Genomic DNA, 25,404 nt, shown 5'->3' with positions numbered 1-25,404 from the left:
AATCAAGTTCATATTTATATCAAAAACCAGCTTTTTACATTAGCATGTGACGTTCAGAACTAGCATTCCCACCGAACACTTCCGGTGATTTTACTAAATTACTCACGATAAACGTTCACAAAAAGCATAACAATTATTTTAAGAATTATAGATACAGAACTCCTCTATGCACTCGATATGTTCCCATTTTAAAATAGCTTTTCGGATTAAGCACATTTTGCAATAATCTAAGTACATAGCCCAGCCATCACGGGCTAGCTATTTAGACACCCAACCAGTTTAGCCTTCACCAAAATCACATTTCCTATAAGAAAAATGTTCTTACCTTGCTTGTTCTTCGTCAGAATGCAGTCCCAGGACTTCTACTTCAATAACAAATGTAGGTTTGGTCCCAAATAATCCATCGTTATGTTCCATCAAGACGTTTTGTTCGTGCGTTCTAGACACTATCCCAACGCTAAATCTCGGCCACGAGCATGGCGCAGAATGTGACAAAAAATTTCTAAATATTCCATTACCGTACTTCGAAGCATGTCAACCACTGTTTAAAACCAATTTTTATGCAATTTATCTCGTAGAAAAGCGATAATATTCCGACCGGGAATCTGCCTGTCTGTATACTGAGGGAAAAACCGGAAAGCCGGGGGCGGGGCGGGTCGCGAGCGTAAGGCTTAGTCCACTGAGTGACCACTTAGCTTTTGCTCTCCTTTGTTTCAGCCAGGGCTTTGAATTACGTCATTCCTGTTTTTTTCCGGGCTCTGAGACTCCATTGGAGACGTGGGAAGTGTCACGTAACAGCAGAGATCCTTAGTTTTTGGAAGAGATGTCAAAGAAAGAAAATAAAAGGTCTGACAGGGTACTTTCCTGAACAGAAGCATCTCAGGTTTTTGCCTGCCATAGGAGTTCTGTTATACTCACAGACACCATTCAAACAGTTTCTGAAACTGTGGAGTGTTTTCTCTCCAAAGCTAATAATTATATGCATATTCTAGTTTCTGGGCAGGACTAATAATCAGATTAAATCGGGTACGTTTTTTATCCAGCCGTGAAAATACTGCCCCCTAGCCATAAGAGGTTAACCCACTGTTCCCTGGTAGGCTGTCATTGTAAATAAGAATTTGTTCTTAACTGACTTGCCTAGTTAAATAGAGGTAAAAAAATATATTTAAAAAAGTAACCTTGACAGAGACCAGAAGACCTGTGTTAGCTCCTCCCACATGAGACCAGAAGATGTGTTAGCTCCTCCCACATGAGACCAGAAGATGTGTTAGCTCCTCCCACATGAGACCAGAAAACGTGTTAGCTCCTCCCACCTGAGAATTTCAACCCCCCACTTTACCTGTTAGCTCCTCCCACCTGAGAACTTCACCCCTCCCCCTTTTCCTGAGGAGAACATTATACACAGCTCCTGGGGGAGAATTTACACCCCTCACTGTTCACCCCTCACTGTTCACCCCTCGCTGTTCACCCGTCACTGTTCACCCCTCACTGTTCACCCCTCACTGTTCACCCCTCACTGTTCACCCCTCTCGGTTCACCACTCACTGTTCACCCTTGATATATAATTAGACATGGGTAGCTGACCAGCGGTTCTAGTAGTGTTTGATGCTCCTGCCTGCGGAGTGAGACTCTTAGGCATGAGTCCCAAATGGCCCCCTATTCCCTATGCAGGCAAATACTTTAGATCAGGGCCAATAGGGATGCAGCCTAAAATGCAAAACAGGGGAGTGGAGTTTTGTCATCCTAGGAGAACGTGGATGCCTGCGGAGTGATGGATGCCTGCGGAGTGAGACTCTTAGGAGGACGTGGATGTGGTGTCATCCTGGGAGGAAGTGGATGTGGTGTCATCCTAGGAGGAAGTGGATGTGGTGTCATCCTAAAAGGACGTGGATGTGGTGTCATCCTAAAAGGACGTGGATGTGGTGTCATCCTAAAAGGACATGGATGTGGTGTCATCCTAGGAGGAAGTGGATGTGGTGTCATCCTGTGAGGACGTGGATGTGGTGTCATCCTAGGAGGAAGTGGATGTGGTGTCATTCTAAAAGGACATGGATGTGGTGTCATTCTAAAAGGACATGGATGTGGTGTCATTCTAGGAGGACGTGGATGTGGTGTCATCCTAAAAGGACATGGATGTGGTGTCATCCTAGGAGGACGTGGATGTGGTGTCATCCTAGGAGGAAGTGGATGTGGTGTCAACCTAAGAGGACGTGGATGTGGTGTCATCCTAGGAGGACGTGGATGTGGTGTCATTCTAAAAGGACATGGATGTGGTGTCATTCTAAAAGGACATGGATGTGGTGTCATTCTAAAAGGACATGGATGTGGTGTCATCCTAGGAGGACGTGGATGTGGTGTCATCCTAAAAGGACATGGATGTGGTGTCATCCTAGGAGGACGTGGATGTGGTGTCATCCTAGGAGGAAGTGATGTGGTGTCAACCTAAGAGGACGTGGATGTGGTGTCATCCTAGGAGGACGTGGATGTGGTGTCATCCTAGGAGGACGTGGATGTGGTGTCATCCTGAGAGGACCTGGATGTGGTGTCATCCTAGGAGGACGTGGATGTGGTGTCAACCTGAGAGGACGTGGATGTGGTGTGATCCTAGGAGAATGTGGATATGGTGTCATCCTAAGAGGACGTGGATGTGGTGTCATCCTGAGAGGACGTGGATGTGGTGTCATCCTGAGAGGATGTGGATGTGGTGTCATTCAAAAAGGATGTGGATGTGGTGTCATCCTGAGAGGATGTGGATGTGGTGTCATTCTAAAAGGACGTGGATGTGGTGTCATCCTAGGAGGACGTGGATGTGGTGTCATCCTGAGAGGATGTGGAAGCGGTGTCATCCTAGGAGGACGTGGATGTGATGTCATCCTAGGAGGACTTAGATGTGGTGTCATCCTGAGAGGACGTGGATGTGGTGTCATCCTAGGAGGACGTGGATGTGGTGTCATCCTGAGAGGACGTGGATGTGGTGTCATCCTGAGAGGACGTGGATGTGGTGTCATCCTGAGAGGACGTGGATGTGGTGTCATCCTAGGAGGACGTGGATGTGGGGTGTCATCCTAGGAGGACGTGGATGTGGTGTCATCCTGGGAGGACGTGGATGTGGTGTCATCCTGAGAGGACGTGGATGTGGTGTCATCCTAGGAGGACGTGGATGTGGTGTCATCCTAGGAGGAAGTGGATGTGGTGTCATCCTGAGAGGAAGTGGATATGGTGTCATCCTGAGAGGACGTGGATGTGGTGTCATCCTAGGAGGACGTGGATGTGGGTGTCATCCTAGGAGGAAGTGGATGTGGTGTCATCGTAAAAGAAATGGACATGGATGTGGTGTCATCCTAGGAGGACGTGGATGTGGTGTCATCCTGAGAGGACTGTGGATGTGGTGTCATCCTGAGAGGACGTGGATGTGGTGTCATCCTAGGAGGAAGTGGATGTGGTGTCATCCTAAGAGGACGTGGATGTGGTGTCATCCTAGGAGGACGTGGATGTGGTGTCATCCTGAGAGGATGTGGAAGCGGTGTCATCCTAGGAGGACGTGGATGTGATGTCATCCTAGGAGGACTTAGATGTGGTGTCATCCTGAGAGGACGTGGATGTGGTGTCATCCTGAGAGGACGTGGATGTGGTGTCATCCTGAGAGACGTGGATGTGGTGTCATCCTGAGAGGACGTGGATGTGGTGTCATCCTAGGAGGACGTGGATGTGGTGTCATCCTAGGAGGACGTGGATGTGGTGTCATCCTAGGAGGACGTGGATGTGGTGTCATCCTGAGAGGACGTGGATGTGGTGTCATCCTGAGAGGACGTGGATGTGGTGTCATCCTGAGAGGACGTGGATGTGGTGTCATCCTAGGAGGACGTGGATGTGGTGTCATCCTAGGAGGACGTGGATGTGGTGTCATCCTGGAGGACGTGGATGTGGTGTCATCCTGAGGAGGACGTGGATGTGGTGTCATCCTAGGAGGAAGTGGATGTGGTGTCATCCTGAGAGGAAGTGGATGTGGTGTCATCCTGAGAGGACGTGGATGTGGTGTCATCCTAGGAGGACGTGGATGTGGTGTCATCCTAGGAGGACGTGGAAGTGGTGTCATCCTGGGAGGACGTGGATGTGGTGTCATCCCTGAGAGGACGTGGATGTGGTGTCATCCTAGGAGGATGTGGATGTGGTGGTCAACCTAAGAGGACGTGGGATGTGGTGTCATCCTAGGAGGACGTGGATGTGTGTGTCATCCTAGGAGGAGTGGATGTAGTGTCATCCTAGGAGGATGTGGATGTGGTGTCATCCTAGGAGGATGTGGATGTGGTGTCATCCTAGGAGGACGTGGATGTGGTGTCATCCTAGGAGGACGTGGATGTGGTGTCATCCTAGGAGGGAAGTGGATGTGGTGTCATTCTAAAAGGACATGGATGTGGTGTCATCCTAGGAGGACATGGATGTGGTGTCATCCTGAGAGGACGTGGATGTGGTGTCATCCTGAGAGGACGTGGATGTGGTGTCATCCTGAGAGGACGTGGATGTGGTGTCATCCTAGGAGTACGTGGATGTGGTGTCATCCTAGGAGGACGTGGATGTGGTGTCATCCTGGGAGGACGTGGATGTGGTGTCATCCTGAGAGGACGTGGATGTGGTGTCATCCTAGGAGGACGTGGATGTGGTGTCATCCTAGGAGGAAGTGGATGTGGTGTCATCCTGAGAGGAAGTGGATATGGTGTCATCCTGAGAGGACGTGGATGTGGTGTCATCCTAGGAGGACGTGGATGTGGTGTCATCCTAGGAGGAAGTGGATGTGGTGTCATCGTAAAAGAAATGGACATGGATGTGGTGTCATCCTAGGAGGACGTGGATGTGGTGTCATCCTGAGAGGACGTGGATGTGGTGTCATCCTGAGAGGACGTGGATGTGGTGTCATCCTAGGAGGAAGTGGATGTGGTGTCAACCTAAGAGGACGTGGATGTGGTGTCATCCTAGGAGGACGTGGATGTGGTGTCATCCTGAGAGGATGTGGAAGCGGTGTCATCCTAGGAGGACGTGGATGTGATGTCATCCTAGGAGGACTTAGATGTGGTGTCATCCTGAGAGGACGTGGATGTGGTGTCATCCTGAGAGGACGTGGATGTGGTGTCATCCTGAGAGGACGTGGATGTGGTGTCATCCTGAGAGGACGTGGATGTGGTGTCATCCTAGGAGGACGTGGATGTGGTGTCATCCTAGGAGGACGGGATGTGGTGTCATCCTAGGAGGACGTGGATGTGGTGTCATCCTGAGAGGACGTGGATGTGGTGTCATCCTGAGAGGACGTGGATGTGGTGTCATCCTGAGAGGACGTGGATGTGGTGTCATCCTAGGAGGACGTGGATGTGGTGTCATCCTAGGAGGACGTGGACTGTGGTGTCATCCTGGGAGGACGTGGATGTGGTGTCATCCTGAGAGGACGTGGATGTGGTGTCATCCTAGGAGGAAGTGGATGTGGTGTCATCCTGAGAGGAAGTGGATGTGGTGTCATCCTGAGAGGACGTGGATGTGGTGTCATCCTAGGAGGACGTGGATGTGGTGTCATCCTAGGAGGACGTGGAAGTGGTGTCATCCTGGGAGGACGTGGATGTGGTGTCATCCTGAGAGGACGTGGATGTTGGTGTCATCCTAGGAGGATGTGGATGTGGTGTCAACCTAAGAGGACGTGGGATGTGGTGTCATCCTAGGAGGACGTGGATGTGGTGTCATCCTAGGAGGAAGTGGATGTAGTGTCATCCTAGGAGGATGTGGATGTGGTGTCATCCTAGGAGGATGTGGATGTGGTGTCATCCTAGGAGGACGTGGATGTGGTGTCATCCTAGGAGGACGTGGATGTGGTGTCATCCTAGGAGGAAGTGGATGTGGTGTCATTCTAAAAGGACATGGATGTGGTGTCATCCTAGGAGGACATGGATGTGGTGTCATCCTAGGAGGACATGGATGTGGTGTCTTCCTAGGAGGACGTGGATGTGGTGTCATCCTAGGAGGACGTGGATGTGGTGTCATCCTAGGAAGACGTGGATGTGGTGTCTTCCTAGGAGGACGTGGATGTGGTGTCATCCTAGGAGGAAGTGGATGTGGTGTCATCCTGAGAGGACGTGGATGTGGTGTCATCCTAGGAGGACGTGGATGTGGTGTCAACCTGAGAGGACGTGGATGTGGTGTGATCCTAGGAGGATGTGGATGTGGTGTCATCCTATGAGGACGTGGATGTGGTGTCATCCTGAGAGGACGTGGATGTGGTGTCATTCAAAAAGGATGTGGATGTGGATGTGGTGTCATCCTGAGAGGATGTGGATGTGGTGTCATTCTAAAAGGACGTGGATGTGGTGTCATCCTAAGAGGATGTGGAAGCGGTGTCATCCTAGGAGGGCGTGGATGTGGTGTCATCCTAGGAGGACTTAGGTGTGGTGTCATCCTGAGAGGACATGGATGTGGTGTCATCCTAGGAGGACGTGGATGTGGTGTCATCCTGAGAGGACGTGGATGTGGTGTCATCCTGAGAGGACGTGGATGTGGTGTCATCCTAGGAGGACGTGGATGTGGTGTCATCCTGGGAGGACGTGGATGTGGTGTCATCCTGAGAGGACGTGGATGTGGTGTCATCCTAGGAGGACGTGGATGTGGTGTCATCCTAGGAGGAAGTGGATGTGGTGTCATCCTGAGAGGAAGTGGATATGGTGTCATCCTGAGAGGACGTGGATGTGGTGTCATCCTAGGAGGACGTGGATGTGGTGTCATCCTAGGAGGACGTGGATGTGGTGTAATCCTAGGAGGAAGTGGATGTGGTGTCATCCTAGGAGGATGTGGATGTGGTGTCATCCTGAGAGGACGTGGATGTGGTGTCATCCTAGGAGGACGTTGATGTGGTGTCATCCTAGGAGGACGTGGATGTGGTGTCATCCTGAGAGGACGTGGATGTGGTGTCATCCTAGGAGGACGTGGATGTGGTGTCATCCTGGGAGGACGTGGATGTGGTGTCATTCTAAAAGGACTTGGATGTGGTGTCATCCTAGGAGGACGTGGATGTGGTGTCATCCTAGGAGGACGTGGATTTGGTGTCATCCTGGGAGGACGTGGATGTGGTGTCATCCTAGGAGGACGTGGATGTGGTTGCCGATAGGAAATTGCATTTTTTAATGCTGTAGGCCTATCTATTGTATGAAGCCTAAATTGCGTTTATCATATTTCCACTTGTCCTATTAGTGTATCCATCATATGAATCAGTGAGTTCTGTCTCTGAAAGGAGTGTAAATGAGGGTGATTCCTCATCTTGGATGGTGACCTAGGAGACAGGGGAGGAAGAGGGAGGAGAAGGGTGAGGGAGGGGATCTAGTCTGGCTGTTGTTGATAAATTCATGACGGCATTGAAATAATTATTTGTCCATTCATCCAAATGTGTGCAGGGGAAAACATCATATCACAGAGTCCTCCCTACACTGTGGAATGGTTGCAGGAAGACCTCATGCACAATCCAAACTATATGGACAATACTTGCATAATGCATAGCTTTAGAGATACAAAGTAAATGTTACCATTTCATCATTATAGATAAATATATAGCGGCTCACTTAATAAACTCATAATATGGTATGTTGGTTGACCATACATGCATATACATGGGACAATGCAATTAAAGATTTAATTGATACAATAAAATGCATTGATCCCTTTGCAATTTCATTATAAAGTAGTCACAAACACTGAAGCAGTTTTCATATGCTGTACGCCTGTTCAGTTTAATCCTTGGCCAAACAAGCGTTAATTCACAGGAAGTGCACTATCTGGCAGTGAAACTAAGTGTGCTGTCGTGTCGTGAACAGCAGGAGGACCTCAGTCACCCCCCATTCAGTGAACTATGCCCATGTGTAGTATGTCATTCAGTGAACTATGTCCATGTGTAGTATGTCATTCAGTGATGTCACGCCCTGACCTGAGAGAGACGGTTTATTTCTCTATTTGTTAGGTCAGGGTGTGGGGTGGGCATTCTATGTCATTATATTTCTATGTTTTGGCCAGGTATGGTTTCCAATCAGAGGCAGCTGTCTATCGTTGTCTCTGATTGGGAACCATACTTAGGCAGCCTTTTCCCACCTGTGTTGGTGGGTAGTTGTTTTCTGTTTTGTGTTTCTGTACCTGACAGAACTGTGCGTTTTCGTTTCCCTTAGTTATTTTTGTTCAAGTGTTTGTTTAATTTAAATAAATAATCATGAACACGTGCCACGCTGCATCTTGGTCACCTCTCTACGACGATCGTTACAGAACTACCCACCACAACTGGATCAAGCAGCGTGCCCGGGAGGAGATGGATTCCTGGTCTCTGGAGGAGTTGGAGGAGAGGATAGACTGGACTTTGGGGGCAAGTATTGGAGAGATACAGAAGCCTGCCGGGGAAGCAGGTGAAGGCAGCGAGAGAGGAACTAGCACGGCAAGGACGGAAGCATTAGAGGCAGCCCCCAAATCTTTTTTTTGGGGGGGGGGCACACGGGTAGATTGGCAGAGTTAGGGTTGAGACCTGAGCCAACTCCCCGTGCTTAGCATGGTGAGCATGTGCCTGCTCCTCGCACTCTCCCTCCAGTGTGCCTCCACAGCCCAGTACATTTTACATTGACATTTTAGTCATATAGCAGACGCTCTTATCCAGAGCGACTTACAGTAATGAATGCATACATTTCATTTCATTTTCATGCCTTTTTTTTGTACTGGCCCCCCGTGGGAATCGAACCCACAACCCTGGCGTTGCACACACCATGCTCTACCAACTGAGCCACAGGGAACCAGTACATCCCGTGCCTGCTCCACGTACCAGGCTGTCAGTATGTCTCCTCAGTCCGGTGAGACCCGTTTCCGGCTCCACGTAAGAAGCCTCCAGTGATGATCCATGGTCCGAAGCCTCCAGGGATAATCCATGGCACGAAGCCTCCAGTGATGATCCATGGTACGAAGCCTCCAGTGATAATCCATGGCCCGGAGCCTCAAGTGATAATCCATGGCAAGAAGCCTGTAGGGAAAATCCATGGCACGAAGCCTCCAGTGATAATCCATGGCCAGGAGCCTGTAGGGATAATCCATGGCAAGAAGCCTGTAGGGATGATCCATGGGCCGGCGCCTGTAGAGATGATCCATGGCACGAAGCCTCCAGTGATAATCCATGGCCCGGAGCCTCCAGTGATGATCCATGGCACAAAGCCTCCAGTGGTGATCCATGGTGCGGAGCCTGCAGTGATGATCCATGGCATGAAGCCTGTAGCGATGATCAATGGCATGGAGCCTGTAGCCCCCAGTACGGAACCTCCTGAGAGGGCTACAGTACGGAACCTCCTGAGACGGCCTGCAGCCCGGAGTCTTCAGCGGCGGCCTGCAGCCCAGAGTCTTCTGCGGTGGTCTGCAGCCCGGAGTCTTCAGTGGGGGCCTGCAGCCCGGAGTTTTCAGCGGCGGCCTGCAGCCCGGAGTCTCCAGCGGCGGCCTGCAGCCCAGAGTCTTTGGCGATGATCCACGGTCTGGGTCCTCTGGCGACACAGAAGCAGGGGGATCAGCGGGCGGAGTGGGGGCTACGCCCTGACACAGAGCCACCGCCAAGAATTAGATGCCCACCCGGACCCTCCCCTATAGGTTCAGGTTTGCGGCCGGGAGTCCGCACCTTTGGGGGGGGGGGGGGTACTGTCACACCCTGACCTGAGAGAGACGGTTTATTTCTCTATTTTGTTAGGTCAGGGTGTGGAGTGGGCATTCTATGTCATTATATTTCTATGTTTTGGCCAGGTATGGTTTCCAATCAGAGGCAGCTGTCTATCGTTGTCTCTGTGTAGTAGAGTGATGTTGTTCCCCTAGATTATGCACCAAGTTGCACGCAAGGACAGTTCAAGTAGGCCAGGTCAAGAGGGGATGTTAATAAGTTAATAACAATAATAATAATTCAATGTGTTTTCTTTATTTAATTACAGCAGCATAGTTAATGTTATTTTTCGGTGTACAAACATTTTTTGATATCTATATTGTAAATACACCTAATTGTAAAAGTTTGTATATTTTGGTTTGGTCCATCGCGGGTTATCCGTACTTACGGACCCTTTTATCGTTCTCTTTTGCCGGACCTTCAGCTAGCAAGGTATGTTGTCCTTGGCGCCGTAATTTGGCAATATAAAACTGTGGTAAAGTTACATAAAGTGCTGTTACGCAATTATATGTTTTGTTACAATGTGAACAATTATAAAGATTTATGTTAACTTTCACCAAGCTCGCTAATTAGGGTACCTATTGTAACTCGGGAGTATTTGGGACCGTGTTTGAGTGAGTTGCTATGTGGTCACACAGGTGCCCGAGAGCTGTGACTGCACCGAGGGCTAACCTATTGTGTGTTGTCTCTTCGTGTGCAGGTATGTCTTTTAATTTGTTCCGAATATGTTGTATATAATTTTAACTGTATTGTATAGTGTGCTGTTGGGCACTGAATGTATGTATGCAGTTCCCACTCTTTTGCCGGACCTTCAGCTAGCAAGGTGCCCGAGAGCTGTGACTGCACCGAGGGCTAACCTATTGTGTGTTGTCTCTTCGTGTGCAGGACCAATAAACATGATTCAACCATCATAATTCCAGTTGTGGCAGTGTCCTGATTAAAAGTACACAACGCAGAACGAACCACGCTACAAACTGGTGCCGTGACCTGCCGACTGGTCAGCTCGAGCCGACCCCCGGGAGCTGTGCATGTGGCTGAGGCGCACGACCTGCGCATGCGCATTTGTTGATGGTTTGCTGTAAGCTAAGATATACTGTAAACAGTGAATGTGAGTGTAGCATATTCATTAGATACAGGTATTCGTGCTTATTTGTATGTTTTTGATGAATTTGTGTATTGCATTTTTTTTGTATTTGATTGCAGTAAATTACCTTGTATTTTAGTGCCCTGTTGAGCCATGGTAGATTCTCAAGTCCATAGATTGAGTTATGCTGGGGATTTTAGTGTGGGTAGAGGGAGGGGTGTCCTTGCATTTACGCCAAGTGTACAGTCAGCTCCTGGGAGTAGAGCGTTTGCTAGTCCTGAGTTTGCAAGCGCTGGGAGGGGTAGGCTGTTTGTTCCACCTGACCAGGGTATCCCACCTCTGTCTTTTGATGTACCATCATCCACAGTCCTCAGTGATAATGGGACGCCTCCGAGTCAGCTTAGTGACATTATTAAGCAGATTGGTTCAGAGATAGGTGAATCCATCAGAGCGAGTTTACTGCAGTCTGGGGTTTCAAGTCTTTCTCCTGCCTGTCCCCCTCACCAACCCCAGCAGGTTCCCCTGCCTGAGCAGTGTGGGTCAACCTTTATTGATGCGTCCAAGCTGAATCTGGTTGTGAAGTCCGATGTTAGTCCTCCACCTTTCTTTAGGGGTGATGGCTCAGATAAGTACTCTGTCCTGGAGTGGGAGGAGTTAATGGGAGTCTACTTAGAGAAGAGGGGTTACACTGGGTCTGAGAATGTTGGGGAGGTGATGTCTAGGCTCATGGGGAGGGCACGGGATGTGACCAAAGTCTGGATGCGTAACAACCCTGTTGTCACAGATGTTAAGGCGGTGTTCAGTGTTCTCAAGCAACACTTTGGGGATACTGTCTGCTCAGGTATGCCATTAGCTGATTTCTATTCAATCAAACCATATGCTAATGAGGGTCCAATAGATTTCTGGATTAGGCTTAACAAAGCTGCAGAGGCAGCCAAACAGTACCTTGTGAGTGAGGGCAGGACCCTACCCAATGAGTGCTCAGAGTTGGCAGTCATGTTTGTACGCAACTGTCCTGATAGAGAGTTGGCCCAAGTGTTCAAGAGCAAACCCATTCGTGACTGGACAGCCAGTGAGGTACAGGATCAGTTGGATGAACTGTTAAGGGAACGTAAAGCATGTAGAACACAACTTTCACAGCAGGTGGCTGCCGTCTTTGACTCCCCACAGGAGGGAGTGGGTCCTGTGAACAGACCTAAGGTGTCATCCTTTTCTCAATGTGGCCGTGAACCAGACCAGGCACCATCTATATCTGAGGGTGAGACATTAGAGAAGGTTTTGACTTTGTTAGAGAAGGCTCTGGTCAGCAATACTCAGTCTGTGAACAGAGGGCCCCGTAAACAGTTCCACAAACGTCAGCGTGAGTGCGCCGTCTGTGGAAGCACTAATCACTGGACCAAAGCTCACTGTCAGATGCACCAGCTGTGCTTCAAGTGCTTCTCTCCGGGCCACATTAGCTTTGACTGTAGTGAGGCTGGGCAGCGACAGAGCCCTGGATGTGGACAGACTGGCAGGTCTCAGGAAAACTAGAATGCCTCCATTCTGAGGAGGGCAATGTGGGGCAGTCTTATTTTTCCTCCACTGATGATGATATCCAATCTGTTTATTCTTACTTTTGTGAGTCAGTACCCAAGAGCAACACAGTCATTTTTCAGAACACAATGAGAATTTCGCAGAATGACAGTTTGTTTTACACCTCCGTGCTAGTATAGGATAAAGTTGAGCTGAAGGGGATGTTAGATAGTGGGTCCATGGCTACTACTCTGCGCGCAGATATTGTACCTCGGTTGAGGGAGGCAGGAGTGGTAGAGGGGAACTTTCTAGCTCCTTCAGATATTATCCTGGTGGGTTGTGGTGGGAAGCAAACTAGCCCAGTGGGCATGTGTGATTTAAAAATTCAGCTTTATGGTTTCAGCTATGTAGTCCCAGTGCTTATTGTAGATGGGCAGGTTGATGAACTCATTGTGGGCACTAATGTGTTGAAGTCTTTGATTAGACAGTTCAAATCAAATGACAGCTACTGGCGGGTGGTGGGTACACCAGGTTCCTCTAGCCAGTGTGATGACAGCCACTTCCTGCGTCTCCTGTCAAATCTGGAGAGATGGAGAAGAGACTCTATCCCAGATAAAGTAGGCACCATTAAGTTGAAGAGAGCAGTAACACTCCAACCCATGAGTGAGCATCTAGTGTGGGGCCGCCTACCCCCAAAGACAAAACTCTCTGTGGGCAGTACTGTTGTTGTCGAGCCCAGCACGTCTCGTTGTGTGAATCGACACATACTAGTGGGGAGAGTAGTTACGCCTCTGTGGGGGGATGGATGGCTACCTGTGAAGATAGTGAATCCAACAACATGACCAGTTACCCTGAGACGAAATGCTAAAGTGGCGGATGTGTATCCTTGCATTGCATTAGAGGATTTTGATGATGTCAAGCAGCAAGCAGCTTACCAGAACGTGGCTAAAGTTCAATGTGACAGATCACACGGCAGTCTGACAGCTAAGAGTTCAGTTGGTGGCAGTGTAGTTCATGGCAACAGTACACTGAGCAATCTTGGACTTCAAGGCCTGTCTGTTGAGGAGTGTCCAGTTTCACAGTTCTGGAAGGATAAACTTGTCAATTTAATTGGGAAGTATGACACAGTGTTCTCTAGACATAGCCTAGATTGTGGTGAGGCAAAGGGGTTCTGCCATCGCATACGGCTGACTGATGACCGCCCATTTCGATTACCTTATCGTAGGCTTTCTCCAGCTCATTACCAAAAACTCAGGGAAACACTGGATGATATGTAGGAAAAGGAAATTGTCAGAAAATCCAGCAGTGAGTATGCCTCACCATTGGTGTTGGTATGGAAAAAGAATGGGGACTTGCGCCTATGTACTGACTTTAGGTGGTTAAATGCCCGCACTGTAAAGGACGCTCATCCCCTGCCTCATCAGGCTGATGTATTGGCCGCGCTGGGAGGTAATGCCTTCTTCAGCACAATGGACTTGACGTCAGGGTATTATAACGTGCCACTGCATGAAGAGGATAAGAAATACACGGCCTTTTCCTCTCCTTTAGGCCTGCACGAGTACAATCGGTTGCCTCAGGGCCTCTGCAACAGCCCGGCTACATTTATGAGAATGATGCTGACCATTTTTGGTGACCAAAACTTTCTAAGTCTCCTTTGTTATTTGGATGATCTGATGGTTTTTGCTAAGACTGAGGAAGAGAGTCTGCAGAGACTTGAGATGGTTTTTCAGCGGTTGCAGGAGCACAATCTTAAACTGTCTCCGTCTAAGTGCAAGTTTTTGAGGAGGTCTGTTAAGTTTTTGGGTCACATCATTTCTCAGGAGGGTGTAGCCACTGACCCTGCTAAAGTTCAAACTATTTTGAACGTGACTGAGAGCGAGATGATGGAGGCTGATGGTGTCACTCCGTCTCCTAGTAAAATCCGTTCTTTTCTTGGTATGGTAGTATACTATCAGCACTACATTGAGAATTGTTCCATGGTTGCTAGGCCATTGTTTCAGCTAACTACAGGTCAGAAGAAGCCTAGGGGAGGCAAGGGTAGGAGAAGGCCTGGTCCCTCTCGCAGGCTAACTGCTGCAGACTGGACTGCCGAATGTCAACTCGCTTTTGAAGCTTTGAAATCAGCACTAGTTGACCAGGCCCTGCTGGCTCATCCAGATTTTTCTCAGCCATTTTTACTTTCTGTGGATGCATCTACTAGTGGTTTGGGAGCTGTACTATCCCAAGTGCAAGATGGGACGGCAATAGCCAGGCCAATAGCTTTTGCTAGTAAATCTCTTAATCATGCACAATCCAAGTATCCTGCTCACCGACTGGAATTTCTAGTCATGAAATGGGCCATTCATGATAAATTCAGCCATTGGCTGCGAGGGCATAAGTTTACTGTGTGGACCGACAACAATCCACTCAAATATATTCTTACAAAGCCGAGACTTGATGCATGCGAGCAGAGATGGGTTGCAAAGCTGGCATCCTTTGACTTTGATATCCAGTACATACCAGGTCCCAAGAATGTCGTTGCTGATGCTTTGAGCAGAGAGCCATTTGTCCGCTCCACAGTTCTGCACCGACTGACAAGAATTCCATATGATGTCCTGCTGGAGGAAGCCAGAGGTCTTCGAGTGGATGATGTTCAAGACATGTTCCGCCTCTCCTGTGAACAGCCCGAGGCTGGCTGTGGAACGTCTATGGCTCCTGGGAGTGAGTTAAGTAGAGCTGGAGACGATGTCAGTGGGTTGGTTTCCTGTGAAGAGGTGTCTGCTGTCCTCCATGCTCACCGCCGTTGGGATGATGGTGCCAGGGTGAGGGCAATTTCACATGCGCAGCACCTTGAGAAGTTGATGTCCATGGGTCAGAGCCCTTTACCTGTCTTTACACACAAGGAGCTGTATGATAACCAGTCACTGGATCCTGTCATCAGCAGAGTCATGTTCTTTGTAGATAGAGGCCGGCGCCCATCTAGGAGAGAGCGAGTCCTTGAAGGTAATGAAACAGTTTATACTCTAAGACAGTGGGGAAAACTCACCACGCGGTTAGGGATTCTGTATCGTGTCTCAAAACACCCAGTGAGTAAGAAGAAAATATTCCAGTATGTTGTACCTGTGTCTTTGAGAGGCCTTGTGTTGAAGGGAGTTCATGATGATGCTGGTCATCAGGGTCAGCAGCGCACATTGTGGCTTACGAGACAGCGGTTTTACTGGAACTGTATGGAAAAGGATGTCAAGGAATACGTGGCCCACTGTAAGAGATGCGTGTTGAGTAAAGCACCTGAGCCTGAAGCAAGAGCTCCACTTGTTTCCATTGTGACAACGGCACCTTTGGAACTGGTGTGTATTGATTTCTGGACTGCAGAAGATTCAAACAACAAGTCTATTGATGTGTTAGTAGTGACTGATCACTTTACTAAGCTGGCATGTGCGTATCCGTGTCCAAACCAGTCTGCTAAGACTGTGGCTCGTGTTCTCTGGAATAATTTCTTCTGCGTTTATGGGTTCGCTGATTGTATCCATTCTGACAGGGGTGCTAACTTTGAAAGTTCACTTATTGCTGAATTACTTCAGTTATCTGGTGTTGGAAAGTCCCACACCACACCTTATCATCCCATGGGGAACGGTCAAGCAGAACGTCTAAATCGCACGCTGGGTGGGATGATTAGAGCTCTGCCAGCTAGGTCCAAGGCTAAATGGCCTCAGATGTTGAACACATTGACATTCTCCTATAACTGCACTGTTCACGAGACTACTGGGTTTCCGCCCTTCTTCTTTATGTTTGGACGCACCCCTAGGTTGCCAGTAGATGTTATGTTTGAAAGTGTGCTGTTGGATGGGGACACGGTCGATGTGGATAAGTATGTCCAGTCTTTGGGTGAGGATCTGAGAGAAGCCATGACATTGGCTCAGCAGCATGCAAGTAAGCAACAAAAGAGACAAGCCGAGGTCTACAACAGACGGTCGAAGGGTCATTCGGTAGAGAAGGGAGACAGAGTTCTACTTGCTAACAAGGGAGAGAGGGGCAAGAAGAAACTGGCTGATCGCTGGGACAGTGCGGTGTACATAGTTGTTGCGAAGAACAGCTCACTGAACACATATCGTATACAGCACCCTACCACTGGACGCATCAAGACGATGCATAGGAACCTGATTATGCCAGTCAACTTTCTGCCTTTGCCTTCATGGGAGGAACCTGAGAGTCACGGATATCTATCAAGTGGTGACGTGTTCTCTGAGATGTCTGCAGTGTCCAGCAAAATGGATGGGAGTGACGCAAGGACTGTCCACTGGGTAGCAAGCCTTCCTGAGTCTTCTGGGAGGATATTCCAAGAAGATGGTGTAGTCCCAGTTGATGGAAGTGAAGTGGAACGGCCATATGACGTCCCCTTGAGTGAGGTGTGCTCAGTAGAAGTGGACCAGAGAGAGATTCCCAAAGCCTACAAGAGTTCTGATGGCGAAACTCCATTCAGTGGGGATGGTGCTGTGACAGATGTTGTTAACTTGGTTGAAGATGCTTTGTCAGTGTGGTCTGTGGCAATCTACCAGGATTCTGATCAGTCGTCTGACACTACTAGTGTTGAGTCTGTAACTGAAAGTGTGCTGGCTCCGGATAGGAGTTGTAGTATTCCCAAACCTGAGGTTAGACCTCTGAGCACGGTTAGGGCTGTCCGTGACATTCCTGCTAGGTTTTTGGGTGAGGGTGTTCGGACTAGACTATGTAGATTTATTAAGCCAGTGAATAGGTTAATCCAAACTATGTCTACACAGGAAATGAAACCGTTCTTGGTTTCTCAGTGACGGTAGGATATTGCCTACCTTTTCATTTTTTTGTGTGTATATGGTAATCTAACTGGGTCTTAGAGTGATTTGTGGGTTGGTCTAATATTTTTGACAATTCATTTAACTTTGTGTGTAGTTCATCAGCATAAAATGTATTTGGCATTTTTTGTATACGGTTGAATAAGGGATTAGCTACCTCTTATTTTCCCTAATCCTTCGTGGGATAGCTTTCCAGCTGATCGACCATTTGTGGGTCTAGACTTAAGGGACTACACTGGGTTACTCCGTCGCTCTGTGGGTGTGAATTTTTTATTTTTTTTATTTTTCTTTCTTTGCTTTGTTACCTTCGAGGTAATGTGTTTTGTTTTGTGCTTATAATCTAGTGTAAAACAGTGGGGGTGAATGTAGTAAAGTGATGTTGTTCCCCTAGATTATGCACCAAGTTGCACGCAAGGACAGTTCAAGTAGGCCAGGTCAAGAGGGGATGTTAATAAGTTAATAACAATAATAATAATTCAATGTGTTTTCTTTATTTAATTACAGCAGCATAGTTAATGTTATTTTTCGGTGTACAAACATTTTTTGATATCTATATTGTAAATACACCTAATTGTAAATGTTTGTATATTTTGGTTTGGTCCATCGCGGGTTATCCGTACTTACGGACCCTTTTATCGTTCTCTTTTGCCGGACCTTCAGCTAGCAAGGTATGTTGTCCTTGGCGCCGTAATTTGGCAATATAAAACTGTGGTAAAGTTACATAAAGTGCTGTTACGCAATTATATGTTTTGTTACAATGTGAACAATTATAAAGATTTATGTTAACTTTCACCAAGCTCGCTAATTAGGGTACCTATTGTAACTCGGGAGTATTTGGGACCGTGTTTGAGTGAGTTGCTATGTGGTCACACAGGTGCCCGAGAGCTGTGACTGCACCGAGGGCTAACCTATTGTGTGTTGTCTCTTCGTGTGCAGGTATGTCTTTTATTTTGTTCCGAATATGTTGTATATAATTTTAACTGTATTGTATAGTGTGCTGTTGGGCACTGAATGTATGTATGCAGTTCCCACTCTTTTGCCGGACCTTCAGCTGGCAAGGTGCCCGAGAGCTGTGACTGCACCGAGGGCTAACCTATTGTGTGTTGTCTCTTCGTGTGCAGGACCAATAAACATGATTCAACCATCATAATTCCAGTTGTGGCAGTGTCCTGATTAAAAGTACACAACGCAGAACGAACCACGCTACATCTGATTGGGAACCATACTTAGGCAGCCTTTTCCCACCTGTGTTGGTGGGTAGTTGTTTTCTGTTTTGTGTTTCTGTACCTGACAGAACTGTGCGTTTTCATTTCCCTTAATAATCATGAACACGTGCCACGCTGCATCTTGGTCACCTCTCTACGATGATCGTTACAAGTGAACTATGTCCATGTGTAGTAAGTCATTCAGTGAACTGTGTCCATGTGTAGTATGTCATTCAGTGAACTATGTCCATGTGTAGTATGTCATTCAGTGAACTGTGTCCATGTGTAGTTTGTCATTCAGTGAACTATGTCCATGTGTAGTATGTCATTCAATGAACTGTGTCCATGTGTAGTATGTCATTCAGTGTACTATGTTCATGTGTAGTATGTCATTCCGTGAACTGTGTCCATGTGTAGTTTGTCATTCAGTGTACTATGTCCATGTGTAGTACGTCATTCAGTGAACTGTGTTCATGTGTAGTATGTCATTCAGTGAACTGTGTCCATGTGATAATCTTTCCTGAGACCTGAAAAGTTATGTTTCCTCCCAGAGCTATAGGCTCTGGTCTAAAGTAGTGCACTATGTGACTATTAAAACCTACCCTAGATAGTGCACTACTTTAGACCAGAGCCCATAGTGTACTACTTTAGACCAGAGCCCATAGTGCACTACTTTAGAACAGGGCCCATAGTGTACTACTTTAGACCAGGGCCTATTCTTGTTCCTGTTCCCAAGAAAGCTAAGGTAACTGAGCTAAATGACTATCGCCCCGTAGCACTCACTTCCGTCATCATGAAGTGCTTTGAGAGACTAGTCAAGGACCATATCACCTCCAGCCTACCTGACACCCTAGACCCACTCCAATTTGCTTACCGCCCCAATAGGTCCACAGACGACGCAATCACACTGCACACTGCCCTAACCCATCTGGACAAGAAGAATACCTATGTAAGAATGCTGTTCATCGAATACAGCTCAGCATTTAACACCATAGTACCCTCCAAACTTGTCATTAAGCTCGGGCGGGGTTGAGACCCTGGGTCTCGACCCCGCCCTGTGCAACTGGGTCCTGGACTTCCTGACGGGCCGCCCCCAGGTGGTGAGGGTAGGTAACAACATCTCCAACCCGCTGATCCTCAACACTGGGGCCCGACAAGGGTGCGTTCTCAGCCCTCTCCTGTACTCCCTGTTCACCCACGACTGCGTGGCCATGCACGCCTCCAACTCAATCATCAAGTTTGCAGACGACACTACAGTGGTAGGTATTGATTACCAACAACGACGAGACGGCCTACAGGGAGGAGGTGAGGGCCCTCGGAGTGTGGTGTCAGGAAAATAACCTCACACTCAATGTCAACAAAACAAAGGAGATGATCGTGGACTTCAGGAAACAGCAGAGGGAGCAGCCCCCTATCCACATCGACGGGACAGTAGTGGAGAAGGTGGAAATTTTTAAGTTCCTCTGCGTACACATCACGGACAAACTGAAATGGTCCACCCACACAGACAGTGTGGTGAAGAAGGCGCAGCATCGCCTCTTCAACCTCAGGAGGCTGAAGAAATTCGGCTTGTCACCTAAAACACTCACAAACTTTTACAGATGCACAATGGAGAGCATCCTGTCGGGCTATATCACCGCCTGGTACAGCAACTGCGCCGCCCACAACCGTAAGGCTCTCCAGAGGGTAGTGAGGTCTGCACAACGCATCACCGGGGGCAAACTACCTGCCCTTCAGGACACCTACAGCACCCGGTGTCACAGGAAGGCCAAAAAGATTATCAAGGACAACAACCACCCAAGCCACTGCCTGTTCACCCCGCTATCGTCTAGAATGCGAGGTCAGAGCTGGGACAGAGAGACTGAAAAACAGCTTCTATCTCAAGGCCATCAGACTGTTAAACAGCCATCACTAACATTGAGTGGCTGCTGCCAACATACTGACTCAAATCTCTAGCCACTTAATAATTACAAATTGGATGTAATAAATGTATCACTAGCCACTTTAAACAATGCCACTTTATATAATGTTTACATACCCTACATTACATATCTCATATGTATATACTGTACTCCATACCATCTACTGCATCTTGCCTATGCCGTTCAGCCATCGCTCATTCATATATTTTTATCTTTATGTACATATTCTCATTCATTCCTTTACACTTGTGTGTATAAGGTAGTTGTTGTGAAATTGTTAAGTTAGATTACTTTTTAGATATTACTGCACGGTCAGAACTAGAAGCACAAGCATTTCGCTACACTCGAATTAACATCTGCTAACCATGTGTATGTGACAAATACAATTTGATTTGATTTGCACAAAACTGAAAGCGCGAACCACTGCATTTAACCATGGCAAGGTGACTGGGAATATGGCCGAATACAAATAGTGTAGTTATTCTCTCCGCAAGGCAATTAAACAAGCAAAGCGTCAGTATACAGACAAAGTGCAGTCGCAATTCAATGGCTCAAATACAAGACGTATGTGACAGTGTCTACAGAAAGTCACGGACTACAAAAAGAAAACCAGCTTTGGACACCGACGTCTTGCTTCCAGACAAACTAAACACCTTCTTTGCCCGCTTTGAGGATAATACAGTGCCAGCGACACGGCCCGCTACCAAAGACTGTGTCCTTCTCTGTGTCTTACGTGAGTAAGACATTTAAATGTGTTAACCTCTCTAGGGGAGGTGGGACGAAATTGTCCCACACTATTCAACAGCCAGTGACAAATCAGAGCGCCAAATTTAAAACCACAAAATGTCATAATTCAAAGTTCTCAAACATAGGACTATTTTACACCATTTTATAGATACACTTCTCCTGAATCGAACCACGTTGTCCGATTTCCAAAAGGCTTTACAGCGAAAGCAAAACATTAGATTATGTTAGGAGAGTACTTAGACACAAATAATCACACAGCCATTTTCCAAGCAAGCATATATGTCACATAAACCCAAACCACAGCTAAATGCAGCACTAACCTTTGATGATTTTCATCAGATGACACTCCTAGGACATTATGTTATACAATACATGCATGTTTTGTTCAATCAAGTTCATATTTATATCAAAAACCTGCTTTTTACATTAGCATGTGATGTTCAGAACTAGCATACCCACCAAAAAACTTCCGGTGAATTTACTAAATTACTCACGATAAACGTTGACAGAATACATAACAATTATTTTAAGAATTATAGATACATAAATCCTTTATGCAATTGCTATGTCCGATTTTAAAATAGCTTTTTGGCGAAAGCACATTTTGCAATATTCTGAGTACATAGCTCGGCCATCACGGCTAGCTATTTTGACATCTTCGGGGTCACAACATCTTCGGGTCCAACTTCGGGGTCACCTAAACTCAGAATTACTATTAGAAAAATTGGATTACCTTTGCTGTTTTTTGTCAGAATGCACTCCCAGGACTTCTACTTCAACAACAAATGTTGTTTTGGTTCCAAATAATCCATAGTTATATCCAAATACCGCCGTTTTGTTCATGCGTTCAGGTAACTATCCAAACGATGACGCGCGAGCGCATTTCGTGACAAAAAAATGCAAAATATTCCCTTACGTTACTTAGAAGCATGTCAAACGCTGTTTAAAATCAATTTTTATGCTACTTTTCTCGTAAAATAGCGATAATATTCCAACCGGGCAACGTTGTATTCATTCAAAGGCTGAAAGAAATGCGTGAACGCGCATCTCAGTCTCACTGTCGAGCATCTCAGTCTCACTGTCCCCAGGCTGACCACTCACAAACAGAGCTGTTGTACTTTGCCCAGAGAAAGCAGACACCCCATTCCACTTTCTGGCAGCTTTAGAGAGCCAATGGAAGCCTTAGAAAGTGTCACGTTACAGCACAGATGCTGTATTTTTGATAGAGATGCAACAGAAGGACAACAAATTGTCAGACAGGGTACTTCCTGTATGGAATCGTCTCAGGTTTTGGCCTGCCATTATGAGTTCTGTTATACTCACAGACACCATTCAAACAGTTTCAGAAACTTTAGAGTGTTTTCTATCCACATTTACTACTTATATGCATATTCTAGTTTCTTGGCAGGAGTTGTAACCAGATTAAATCGGGTACGTTTTTTATCCGGCCGTGAAAATACTGCCCCCTATCCCAAAGTTAACCCTCACAAGGCTGCCGGCCCAGATGGCATCCCTAGCTGCGTCCTCAGAGCATGCGCAGACCAGCTGGCTGGTGTGTTTACGGACATATTCAATCTCTCCCTTTCCGAATGTGCTGTCCCCACTTGCTTCAAGATGGCCACCATTGTTCCTGTACCCCAAGAATGCAAATGTAACTGAACTAAATGACGATCGCCCCGTAGCACTCACTTCTGTCATCATGAAGTACCCCTTCTGAATCCCTTTAAACTCAATAACAACAGAAACCTCTGATGCCCCTTCTGAATCCCTTTAAACTCAATAACACCAGAGACCTCTGATGCCCCTTCTGAATCCCTTTAAACTCAATAACAACAGAAACCTCTGATGCCCCTTCTGAATCCCTTTAAACTCAATAACACCAGAGACCTCTGATGCCCCTTCTGAATCCCTTTAAACTCAATAACACCAGAGACCTCTGATGCCAATTCTGAATCCCTTTAAACTCAATAACAACAGAAACCTCTGATGCCCCTTCTGAATCCCTTTAAACTCGATGAGTCCTGAGTTTGTGCTATTAGTACAAATAAACATAACTGCTTATTTGGTTGAAGCTAGCTATCTATTTTACAGTGAGAACAAGGTAAGATATTGATCAAGAAATTACAAATAATCTAGTATTTTCTGTATTTTTGGCCGCATAATTCTAAACTCTTTTATTTCAATCAGTGACATATATTGGTTCATCTTGTACAGTGGCTTGCGAAAGTATTCACCCCCTTGGCATTTTTCCTATTTTGTTGCCATACAACCTGGAATTAAAATATATTTTTGGGCGGATTGTATCATTTGATTTACACAACATGGCAACCCCTTTGAAGATGCAAAATATTTTTTATTGTGAAACAGACAAGTGAAAAACTTGAGCGTGTATAACTATTCAGCCCCCCAAAGTCAATACTTTGTAGAGCCACCTTTTGCAGCAATTACAGCTGCAAGTCTCTTGGGGTATGTCTCTATAAGCTTGGCACATCAAGCCACTGGGATTTCTGCCCGTTCTTCAAGGCAAAACTGCTTCAACTCCTTCAAGTTGGATGGGTTCCGTTGGTGTACAGCAATCAATAAGTCATACCAGAGATTCTCAATTGGATTGAGGTCTGGGCTTTGACTAGGACATTCCAAGACATTTAAATGTTTCCCCTTAAACCACTCGAGTGTTGCTCTAGCAGCATGCTTAGGGTCATTGTACTGCTGGAAGGTGAACCTGACACCCAGTCTCAAATCTCTGGAAGACTGAAACAGGTTTCCCTCAATAATTTCCCTGTATTTAGCGCCATCCATCATTCCTTCAATTCTGACCAGTTTCCCAGTCCCTGCCGATGAAAAACATCCCCACAACATGATGCTGCCACCACCATGCTTCACTGTTGGGATGGTAATCTCAGGGTGATGAGAGGTGTTGGGTTTGCACCAGACATTTTCCTTGATGGCCAAAACGCTCAATTTTAGTCTCATCTGACCAGAGTACTTTCTTCCATATGTTTGGGGAGTCTCCCACATGCCTTTTGGCAAACACCAAACATGTTTACTTATTTTCTTCTGGCCACTCTTCCGTAAAGCCCAGCTCTGTGGAGTGTACGGCTTAAAGTGGTCCAATGGACAGATATTCCAATCTCCGCTGTGGAGCTTTGCAGCTCCTTCAGGGTTATCATTGGTCTCTTTGTTGCCTCTGATTAATGCCCTCCTTTCCTGGTCCGTGAGTTTTGGTGGGCGGCCCTCTCTTGTCAGGTTTGTTATGGTGCCATATTCTTTCAATGTTTTAATAATGGATTTAATAGTGCTCTGTGGGATGTTCAAAGTTTTGGATATTTTTTATAACTCAACCCTGATCTGTACTTCTCCACAGCTTTGTCCCTGACCTGTTTGGAGAGCTCCTTGGTCTTCATTGTGCCGCTTGCTTGGTGGTGTTGCAGACTCTGGGGCCTTTCAGAACAGGTGTATATATACTGAGATCATGTGACAGATCATGCGACACTTAGATTGCACACAGGTGGACTTTATTTAACAAATTATGTGACTTCTGAAGGTAATTGGTTGCACCAGATCTTATTTAGGGGCTTCATAGCAAAGGGGGTGAATACATATGCACAAACCACTTTTCTGTTTAAATTTGTTTAGAATTATTTGAAACAAGTAATTTTTTTAATTTCACTTCAACAATTTGGACTATTTTGTGTATGTCCCTTACATGAAATCCAAATAAAAATCCATTTAAATTACAGGTTTTAATGTAACAATATAGGAAAAAGGCCAAGGGGGATGAATACATTTGCAAGGCTCTGTAGACAGGAAGTGATATTTATTCGCTCTGGCCAACTGTATCTTGTATGCTAACGTTAGCTTTTTAGTTACCGTCGGTTGCAACCCCAGTGAAGGTTGGGCCTTCTTAGCTAGCTGCTCGCTGTTATTAATTATTTAAAAAGACAATCAATAATATCAATCGTCTAAGCACATGGAAATACTTTTTTGCTAACTATTGAGGTATTTATTTCATGATTTAAAAGTGTCTGGCAGTGAGTGACGGACTGTGAAACTCAATCTCCCATGATTCTGTAGTACCAGAGCTGACATTTTATAATTTCTACCGTTGAGTTCGTTCTTATTATACCTGTGGCTGTGTTGAATACCGCACTCAACTTAAAATAAACAATGCCTCTGCATAGAATACTTAACATATAACAGAATAAACTAGTTTGCCTTTTAATTAGAGCTTTGATGGCGTAGCTAATTTATTTATGGCCTGTGTGTGTCCCATAGAAATGTGATTACATAGCTATATACAGTGGCAAGACAATTATGTGAACCCTTTGGAATTACCTGGATTTCTGCATAAATTGGTAATCAAATTTGACCTGATCTTCATCTAAGGCACAACAATAGACAGACATAGTCTGCTTAAACTAATAACACACTA

Source organism: Salmo trutta, chromosome 26, assembly GCF_901001165.1.
Source record: "Salmo trutta chromosome 26, fSalTru1.1, whole genome shotgun sequence".
In the NCBI taxonomy this organism is placed as follows: domain Eukaryota; kingdom Metazoa; phylum Chordata; class Actinopteri; order Salmoniformes; family Salmonidae; genus Salmo; species Salmo trutta.
This window is presented reverse-complemented; position numbering follows the sequence as displayed.